General features: G+C 32.5%; 1 long non-coding RNA gene across 1 annotated transcript; it reads right to left on the bottom strand.

Annotated features, from left to right (window-relative positions):
- Positions 1 to 1,794: 1,794 nt before the first annotated feature.
- LOC108360916 (uncharacterized) lies at positions 1,795 to 5,453 on the bottom strand. Its single transcript, XR_001847202.1, has 2 exons — positions 5,320 to 5,453; positions 1,795 to 4,843 (listed from the first exon to the last, which is right to left on the bottom strand). It is a non-coding gene; the product is annotated as an uncharacterized LOC108360916 (long non-coding RNA).
- Positions 5,454 to 10,274: the final 4,821 nt, after the last annotated feature.

Raw genomic sequence — 10,274 nt, 5'->3', positions numbered from 1 at the left:
ATCAATTAAAACCAGCTTTTCGCATTAATAACGTCGTTCAACGTATACTTACATACCCAGCAGGCAAAGCTCTACTAGTTGGCTACTAGAAAGCTACTAGGTTTCTTTGCGGCTCAACTACTTCGCAATCATTCTTTTTTTTCATTTCTAGCAACTGGTATTGTAATGTGGCGATGCCCAACCAGTAGATATATACCGCTATGTATCGCCATGCCAGTTGACAAGCCAATTCATCACCAGTTGAGGAAATAAATTTGCAATTATGGTCGTAATGAGCGACCGAGCAAGCGTCGACGCGAACTGCGAGCGATCCGATTATTTCAAAAGTAGTTTTTCTTTAATCAATAATTTCATTGGGCTATTCGCCCCTTTTTGATATTCCTTTGTAATTTTATTTCATTTATTTATTTATTTATTTTTAATTGTTTTCTTGCAAATGTATGTACTTCAAAACAAGGAGGAGGTTATCAATTCGTTGGAATATTTTTGTATGTACTTTACCGCATAACTTTAGAGAACGTGAACCGATTTTGATCGGAGAGGTAGTTTCTTAAAGGTGGTCCCATACTAATTTGCTTTAGATCCGATCATTGGATCATGGCGAAATTAACGGTACTCTTAAATTTGTGTATGGGTGTTTCCAAATAATGTCGGACGTGACATTCGTACGACTTTAGAATTAAATAAATCATACGAAAACTGAAGTCACTTATAAAAAAAAAATTGGTGCGCTTGAAGCACAGGACCATTACAACCAATTCATTCTTATTTAGAAGCAATTCGTTGTGGGTTTAATTTTGGAATTAAATTGGGATAACGGACGTAAAAGATTTTTGTTCCATACAATATTTTTACTAGAAATACATATAAATTAATTTTTATATTTAAGTTTTTGAGATCTTCACCGTTTCGCGTTTTCATAACATTTTTTTTCGCCATCTGAATACGAAGTTTAAAGTTTTAACTCATTTTCTTGCATTTTCGGTTTACATTTTAATGGACATTTCAAGGCAGATGTCGCTAACAGCATAACGGATTTTTTTCTTCGAAATTTTTGTTTTAACAGCATACAAATTCCCTAAACAGTTTTTGGGGAATGATGCTGGAGTTGTTGTTGTTGTAGCAGCATACAAATTCCCCAAAGACTTTTTGGGGAGTGTTGCTGGAGTGACAGTCCTTGGCCAGATATAAATCTGGGTCGTTCCGGTTACGTAGACCCGACTGTCGTGGGAACGAATGATGCTGGAGTGACAGCCCTTGGCCAGATATGAATCAGGAGCGTTCCGCTTACGTAGACCCGACTGTTGTGGGAACGTGTTGGAAACTGTCGGAACAGATAGGCCACCTCATCAGCTCATACCAGTTAAATGAACTAGTCGGATTCTGCCAATTGATCTACTAGAAAGTTTACTTACCGTTTCGGCTTTTCGCTGCAGGCTATATAGGAAAGAGGATATTTGGGGGTGCAGTGCGTGAAAAATTTTTACTGCCGATTTTGCGCACTTGAACAAATCTATACATACTACATATCGTCACCTGAAATGCAAAAAGACGTAACAAACATCTCGTCGCTGAAATACAAAAAGACGTAACTAGTAAAAAATTCAAAATTCAGTTTTTGATTGATATGATGGATTTCATCGAAATACAACTCCCACATTATTTTATGAAAAAAATAAAAAATATTTTTGACGAGTTTTTCCATTTCAGTTACGATGTTGTTACGTCGTTTTGCATTTCAGGTGACGATCGTTGTATATTCATGCGAGGTAGTAATTGTTGTTGTTGTTGTTGTTTTTTTTTAAAGAGGTTGGGAAGGTTGAGAAATATACCTTAATTAGTTTTTAACACCGTACAAGGCATGCATAGTCATATCAATTATGTTTTATTTTCTCACACAATTGTATGTACATACGCCTATGTGTGTATGTATGTGCCATTTTAGAAGTAACAAAGGATAAACTATTCATGTATGTATATCATAGATTAATAAAACCCCGAAGTGTATGTGTATACAAAAATATGTATGTACATACATCTACAAAGTTTATGCAAGTTTGATTTTATGCATCGAAATTGAAATGACAATTAACCATGAAATTTTTGTTATAAACTAAATAAATACAAAAATCAGAATTAGGAATTGTAAATAGATAGGTAGTTGTTAGTTGGTAGGTGTGACGAACTGCATACTTACATACATACATACATAGTATATGCACATACATAAATTCATCTCTGTGGTGTGTGTGTGTGTGTGTTTTGTGCTAGATCACAAATGAGGTTTTGCTGATGATAATGATGACGATGTTTTCCCAGCCTAAGCTAAATCCATACATACATACATGCATGCATACATACATATATACATGTATGTGTGTAGTAATTAATTTACAACTGTAAACTGAAATTAAATTTGTATTAAATATAAATATGTATACATAAACTATTTTCTAGTTGCATAAGTTAAATTGTATTTGTGGTACTATACGATAAGTTGACTAATTTGCCTAAGCATAGTATATACACAAAAACTTATACAAACATGCATACATACATATACATATATCTATACTTATAAAATATAACTATGTGTATGCATAAGAACTTGATATATATATATATATATATGTGTATCTTATGTATAATACATACTACATGCATAGATTATAAAAATCTACAGAACTAAAAATCAAATTTAATACATACATATGTATGTACGAAAATTATGTGCTTGCATACATAATAAAACATACACGCATATTCGCATAGTACATAAAAAGGCAACAAACAAAAATAGTAATGTTTGTCTATTTGAATTACTAGCGCTAAACACCGACAAAAATTGCACACTCACACATATACACAGACATCCTTAGGACCGTTTTCATAGTGACGAGTTCCAGCTCCTTTGCCAGTTTACATTCGATTTTTGTACTGAAACGAAAGTTAATTCGCCAATGTGAATGCGACCCTTCGCCCATACATATATTTACACAAAAAACACATCCTCAATGCATTGTTGTTTGTATGAAAATGTTAATTTAGCACAGCTACAGGGTACAACGAATTTAAGTGCTACCTAATAAAAATGTCATATTTTCTTTATTTTTAAATGAATTTTGTTGAGTTAAGCAAAAAGGTTTGTCAAATTAATTATCTTAACTGGCACACCACAATGGTGAGTCTGTGGTATGTAGCCAGAGCTGTCAAAAGTTAAACTATTCTAAATGCTCTAAACTGTCCACAATATGTAGCTGTGGTTGTGGTGTATTATTACTGATGTAGCTGATGTAGCTAGCGAAATTGCATGTCGCTGTGGTACTACATTTTGGTTAGCCAGTAAAAACTGATTGATATTCTCAAATAACATAGATCTGCGCTGGTCGTTTAAGAGCGTTGAACAGGCGGAAAACGACCTTTCCATATCCATTTATGTGACTGGACTGAATTTAAAATTAGATATTTCCAGTAATGATAGTGTATCGATGTAGTTGCCACTTTTCTATTATTATTAAATAAAAAATAATGCGGTTTATATTACACAAAAATATGAAACCTTAATTTCTTTTCAAAACTGAATTTAATTTTTTTTAAATATTCCTTATTCTCCATTTGAGATAAATTATTTTGATTCTCTGCAATTTCTATATCTCAGCCGATATGCAATTGTTTTTATGTTATTGTCTGTAAACATTCGTCTAGTTCGACAAATAACATCGGAATCTTCATCGCTGGAAATTGGGAAATACTCGAGAGTCCAATTATAATCGTTAACAGCTGCAATTCTTTTTGAGTTTGAAGCGTGGTGTGCAGATCTCAAGAACTTTCAAAACTCCATATAAAAAAAAAAAACTCAAGAAAAATTATTAAAATTCTCGACCCTAATGATGAAAATTCATTTGTCAACCCTTTGTGTTTAATTCAACAAAGTTCGTTCATAAATGACGAAAATTTGGCATTTTTATTTAGTATCACTTAAATTGCCGTACCCTGTACTTTTTTTGGTTTATTTTATTTTTTAAACGTACCTTCACGCAAAGTCTACAATTAATTAAGTACATAAGTCAAACACACAGTATACAGCAAATAATAATGAACAAATTTAGTCGATATACAAACGAATTGAAAAGGAATATAGCGAGTAGTGTGCTGCTAAGCAGCTGAAATGTAATGAAATAGGCGCTGAATCGGGCTGTACGTATGAGTGAGTGTGCTGCTGGAGAGGGAGAGTAAATGAGACGACCGACCCGTAGAGGCAAATTTAAATTAATAGTTTTTATGTGGTTGGAGATGTGTGGTTAATTTGTCTGGTTGATGCGCTTATTTTACAAATACATATACATATATGTATAAAGAAATGAATACCCTAAATACACTTTTCTAAATCGTATTTGTAATATTTACCTTAAATATGACGGATGTATTTTTTTTAAGTTTAAATTCATTTGTTTTTGTTTTTTTTTTGTTTTTTCAACCTCAATGTACCTACATATGTATGTGCATATGTATGTTTGTTATTTTGATTTGATTATTTCTTTGATTGGCGGGATCAATTAAAATTACACGCACACATACACTCACGTTAAAAAAAGGAATTACGAAAAATTTGCTTTTAAAATATAGAAGAGAAAAATGCTTATAATAATTTTTAACACTATTGCAGTTGTTATTTAAGTTAATAAAGCGTTTGCATAAGTTGATTGCCAACTCAACTATATATTTTAGTTTGCAATTATTTATTATCGTTGGGTGGATTGTTGGTTGCTGCTGTGCGAGGAAAAGCGACAAGTTTACGTATGGCATTTTACTTGTGAGAGCAATGGAGCATATGAACCCGGAGCTTAGCTGCAGCCAAGGCACATTAAACAGGTAGTATCAGTAGAGCAAAAACAACATTTGCGTGTATTTTGTTGTTGCTTCTGGTATCGAAAGTGTCAAAAACTGTTCTGAATTTTTTCTTCTAAATCAAAGCGTGCCATGTGAAATACAAAAAATTATAAAAAATAAAAAATTGAAATTGGAAAAAATAAAAATTGATGCAACTTTCTTTCCTAGTAAATTTGTTTGCTTCTCGAAGCATTGATCCATCCTTTGCAAGGCCCAGTAATCAGCGGTCGTGCTGCCGAGTTGGGCGAACGTTCCAAAAGCTGCTATTCAATCGCTTGTTTTGTATGGAAAAAGGTTTCACAAGCAAATGGATTTTAACAATTCAGAATTTTTGTGAGAAAAAATTAAAAATATTTGATATTTTCGAGACCAAATAATTTGAAAATAAATCAAATCAGCTGCTCTACTGATACTACCTGTTCAATGTACCTTGGCTGCAGCTCACGTTTATTGATTATTTTTCGTTTCGAATTTACAAAAAACATGCCGTTTGGGTATGGAATAAAAGTAATACTTTTTTATACATACAGAGGGGAGTAGAGTTCACGGTGATTTTTGTTAAATATTTGCAAGGTTTGTTAATTTTTTCCATAAAAATATGGTTCATGCTTTAATCAAAACCATATAAATCAACTTTATATACAGAGCTTAGAAAGACTTAACAAATTTTCATTAAAATTTCAACTTTTTAATCTGATTTTTTTTTTTTTTAATTTTTTGAGCATGCATTTTGGTAGCAAGTTTAGTATAATAAAGTGCAAGTTTTCAGTAGCTGCAAAACCGCGTTGACCCTTTATTTTGCTTTATTAGATTTAATTTATTTTTTAGCCAAATATATGTAGCTTTTAGTACAACGAAAACCATATAACTCATACTCTTAAACTTTTGGATTTTTTGCTGGTCGTGTGCTGAACTCCAGTTGGCAATTGAAATCGGAGTTGCTATATCAGCAACTGCATTTTTGTGATTACTTGACTTGAGGTTGCCTTGCAGTCCATAATCGGCCCATAAAACAGCATATCCGAAAGTTTTCTAAAATTTCTGCCAGAAAAAGTTTAAATTTTTAGCAAAATTTGTTGAGATTTGCTGAGTTTTTATAAATTTTGCAGAAAGCTTGAAACTGATTTCTATAATTTTGGTTTTGGAATTACATAGCTATACTTTTATAAAAAAAAATAACTTAAATAAATGGAAATTAAATTATCTATTAATACATCGCGCTGCTAATTTCGTGAACACTGCTGTATTTAAGACTTTCAGCTATTTTTTTTTGGATTTTTAAGGGGAATTGCGTAGAATTTCCTCTTGTTTCACATACAAATCGTTAATAGTGCACGGTGGGCAGGAAGCAAAGATAGGTTGCATAAAAATGTCGACAAAAACTGAAAGCAGGGTTGTATTTGTTGATATTTTTAGGTTAAGAATCCCTTTGAATTGAAATCCTAGCTGCTCCTGTTTTAAAGATATCCACATTTTACATAGTTATGATAGGACCGACTTTTGCGAAAGAGAAAAACATCCTTGTGCATTAAATATTCAACAATGTATGTGTGAGTAAATGTGTGTATATATATTATGTGAAAATATAAGTTTATGTAAGTTTTTAGCCGGTTTCAATCGTTTCCAAGGCGCACCACGTAGAGGCAACTTACTTTGCACCTCTTTGTTCTTTTTTTGGTTTTATTTTTTTATTTTTTTTTCTTGCTTTATTTTTTTATATTTGTTTTTTGTTTCCTTTTATTTTTTTTGTTGGCTTACCATATAATATAGTCACACATTTTAGTATTTAAATATTTTATTATTTAGTTAAGTTTTTATATATGCTGGAATGAAAATGTCATTACAGTTTTCTTCAGGCGACTCACAAAAGTTGGTTTATCAATCATATTTATTTTGAATCTATCCCAGAATTTAATGAATTCCCTATGAACTGACTTCCCGGCCTGCTCGGACCATAATCCTAAACCATCGTTATTCAAGAATGAAATAGATTGCTTTAAATGTTTAAGGATAAAATGGATTTTGACAGTTTGAGAAATTCCAGTACTTTTCAAAGCTGTGCGGAGTTCGTTAAGATTTTTATCAAAATTACTAAGATCCGCTTGTTTTGCGGAAAACCATGTATTCACGATTTTGCTCATGGCTTTGAACGAGGCAATATATTTGGTATTGTTTTTACTGAGAGTTTCTTCCATACAAACTATGTTCGACATTTTTTTGTATGTGGAAGACACTGTCAGCAAAAAATAAATAATTGCAAAAAATCAACGAAATTTTCTGGTAACTTCAGACTTGCACTTTACTAATTGGCTCAAAAGCTACATTTTAAACATTTTTCTAAAAGATCTGATTAGAAATTGTGATCAGATGAAAGTGTCTCCGAGCCAATAATTTTGTACGGCACGGTACTTATAAGTAATCTAGGTTTCACGAAAAAAAAAAAAAAAAAACACAAGGTAACATTAAAATATCAGTCAATTGTTTCGTTGCTGTGAGCTTGTTTCAAAACTTCTGGCTTTTGCTATAATTGTAAAACTCTGTGCATGTCATTTTAACGTATTTAGGTACATACTTATATTAATCATCAACTATTGCTTATGCAAAACGTGCTACATTTAAAAAAAAAATCGCATATGAAAGAGCACCAACCCAACTCGTAATAATTTAAGTATACAAATTTTAGTATTTAGTATAGAAATATTCAATTGAAATACGCCAATATTAAAATGAAGCGCTTTGCACTTAACGGATGCTTTTTCATAATTAAGTTAAAAAAAAATTTATTTAAATTCCATGCTGTCTGTAATGGGATTTGAACCCTGACGCTCTGGAAATTAGCAAATTGTGGCAAGCATCTTCGTGCACTCAGCTACAGCCAGACATGTAAATGTGTATTCAAATGTTCAGTTTGATTCAACACCACGTGTGCGTGGTATGAAAGTATTGTTTTTAAGTACGAACATTTCAAAACGATAATCAAATAAAACATATTCATGTTTACTATGCGTTATTTCCCCCAGTAAATTCATAAAATTTTTCTTAATATTACAACGCCTTTTTTCTCTCAGCGTAGTCATTTTTAAGCAAAATTTGTGCAATCAAATCGAAAACCGGGACACTTAAATGAAACCCGGGACATTTTAAGGTTGGACCGGGACACCGGGACAAATAGTCTAAAACCGGGACATGTCCGGGAAAACCGGGACGTCTGGCAGCCCTACACACAAAGCGCATACTTTCATGCGATTTTCTTTATGATCGCATTTGTGTTCTGGATGTACAATAGTCATTATTTCCTGACAGAAGAGTACATAAATACCAAAATAAATCTCATACAAGCTTTGAATTTATTTACTTATTATGCGGAGTACCGTTGGCCTAAGTTAGAGCATTTTTATTTCTTGCACAAGCGCAGTGCGACTTGCCTGCGCTACTTGCTTATAGCAACAAACCTTTAATAAAAAATTACTACCGTATTATATAGCATACAATATTGTATACATACATACATATATTGCGATATTGAAAGTGTTTGTAATGAGAAAGTTCACGCTACAGAAAAAGGTAATTGTGGTGTTTTATCTAAGTTGTATACCGGTAGCGCCCAATAAATCTCGATCAATTATTCTTTCGGTAGGAAAAAATGAAAATGTTTCACATTGATTTGATCCGTTTTAGTGAGTTAAAAAAGGGGAACAGATTTGTATGAGATTTCTTTTCGTATAAATATGCTCTAATTATCGAGAAGTACGCCTTCCTCTTTTGCAAATATATCCTATCAGAAGTATATAAAATGTGGATATCTTTAAAACAGGAGCAGCTAGGATTTCAATTTAAGCGGATTCTTAACCTTAAGATATCAACAAATACAACCCTGCTTTCAGATTTTGTCGACATTTTTATGCAACCTATCTTCGCTTCCTGCCCACCGTGAGTGGTTTCTTCTGGTTTGGTGCTGTAACCGTCTAAGCAATTTTGGCTGAGTCCAATAAAGCACGCCAGCCATTTCACTTCTCTGAAAACTGATTCCAATTTGAAATGTCAAGTCGAGCCAAGAGATGAGCTATTTACATATTCCGAAGGCATGTAATTGGGCGATAAAACGTTGCTTACTGCGAAGTCCGATATTTGACGATCGACCGATGTTTTTTTTGGTATTTGGTAAAGCAAATCAAAACTGTTGCGTTTCATCAATACTGCGATGCTTTACACGCAAACGTAATAAATGATAATTTGAGTGTGGCCACCACACTGGTCTAAGAAAACCACAATTCGTTTAGATTTTCCCTTTTCATAATAACCTTCTTTATGTGCCTGATATTCTTCTGCCAAGCTTGTTGTAACCAGAGCTGGGTCGTAATGATTCCTTTAGGAATCAAATTACTCCCAATTACAGATTACAAGGAATTGTAATTAGGAATCAATTCCTTCAGTCCACAGCAAAGGAATCGATTACTTTTTCAATTCCTTGAAGTAATTTCAAATGTAATTGGTTTTTTCTTTAATTCCATTACAAGGAATTTCATATTTAGGGGATTCACAAGACGTGTTAACCGTCGTAAAATCTTAAGCTTAACACTTGTTTATGTAAAATAGCGGTTAAAATGGTTGGGGGGTTGGCTAATTATATATTCTTTATCAGTTTAAAAGAATTTCGGTTTAGTTAGAAATCCCCTAAAACCATTTTAATTAAAAAAGATGTTAACCTTAAGATTTTACGACGGTTAACACGTCTTGTGAATCCCCTAATTGTAAATGGAATAAATTACGTGCTAGTAATGTATTTTTTTTTCTCCAATTCCTTTGAAAGGAATTGAAAATGTAATTGATTTTTTTTCAATTCCATTACCTGGAATTGCAAGAGTACTTTAGTGTTTTCAATTACTCAAAGGAATTGTAAAAGTAATCGAGAAACTGAAAGTTCATTCACGAATGTACAATGTGGAATTTTCGTTGTGGTCAAAGATTAAAATCGAAAGCACACATTGGACATCTTCTATGTATATCTATATATATAAAAATGTTGTGTTCGTATGTCACGGTCATCAAAACCCGAGAACGGCTGAACCGATTTGAATAATTTTTTTTTTATTATTCGGTATAATACCAGAATCAATGATATCACAAAAATTTGGAGGGTTGCCACCTATTTTAAAATTTTTAAACCCAATTATATTGATAAAATTAATGAATTATTACAATATGGGTATCAAGTTAAAGAGGTTTAAGAAAGATAACCGCTGGAAGCATTTTTGACGAGGGTTGCCACCTATTTGAAAATTTAAACTAAGTCAAATTGTTAAAAAAAATGAAATATTGCCATGTGGGTGTCAAACTAAAGAGTTTTAAGAAGGCTTACTGCCGAAAATATGTTTGAGGAGGGT

This window comes from Rhagoletis zephyria, unplaced genomic scaffold (assembly GCF_001687245.7).
Source record: "Rhagoletis zephyria isolate East Lansing unplaced genomic scaffold, Rhagoletis_zephyria_1.1 Rzeph_scaffold_00017, whole genome shotgun sequence".
Classification (NCBI taxonomy): domain Eukaryota; kingdom Metazoa; phylum Arthropoda; class Insecta; order Diptera; family Tephritidae; genus Rhagoletis; species Rhagoletis zephyria.
This window is presented reverse-complemented; position numbering and strand designations above follow the sequence as displayed.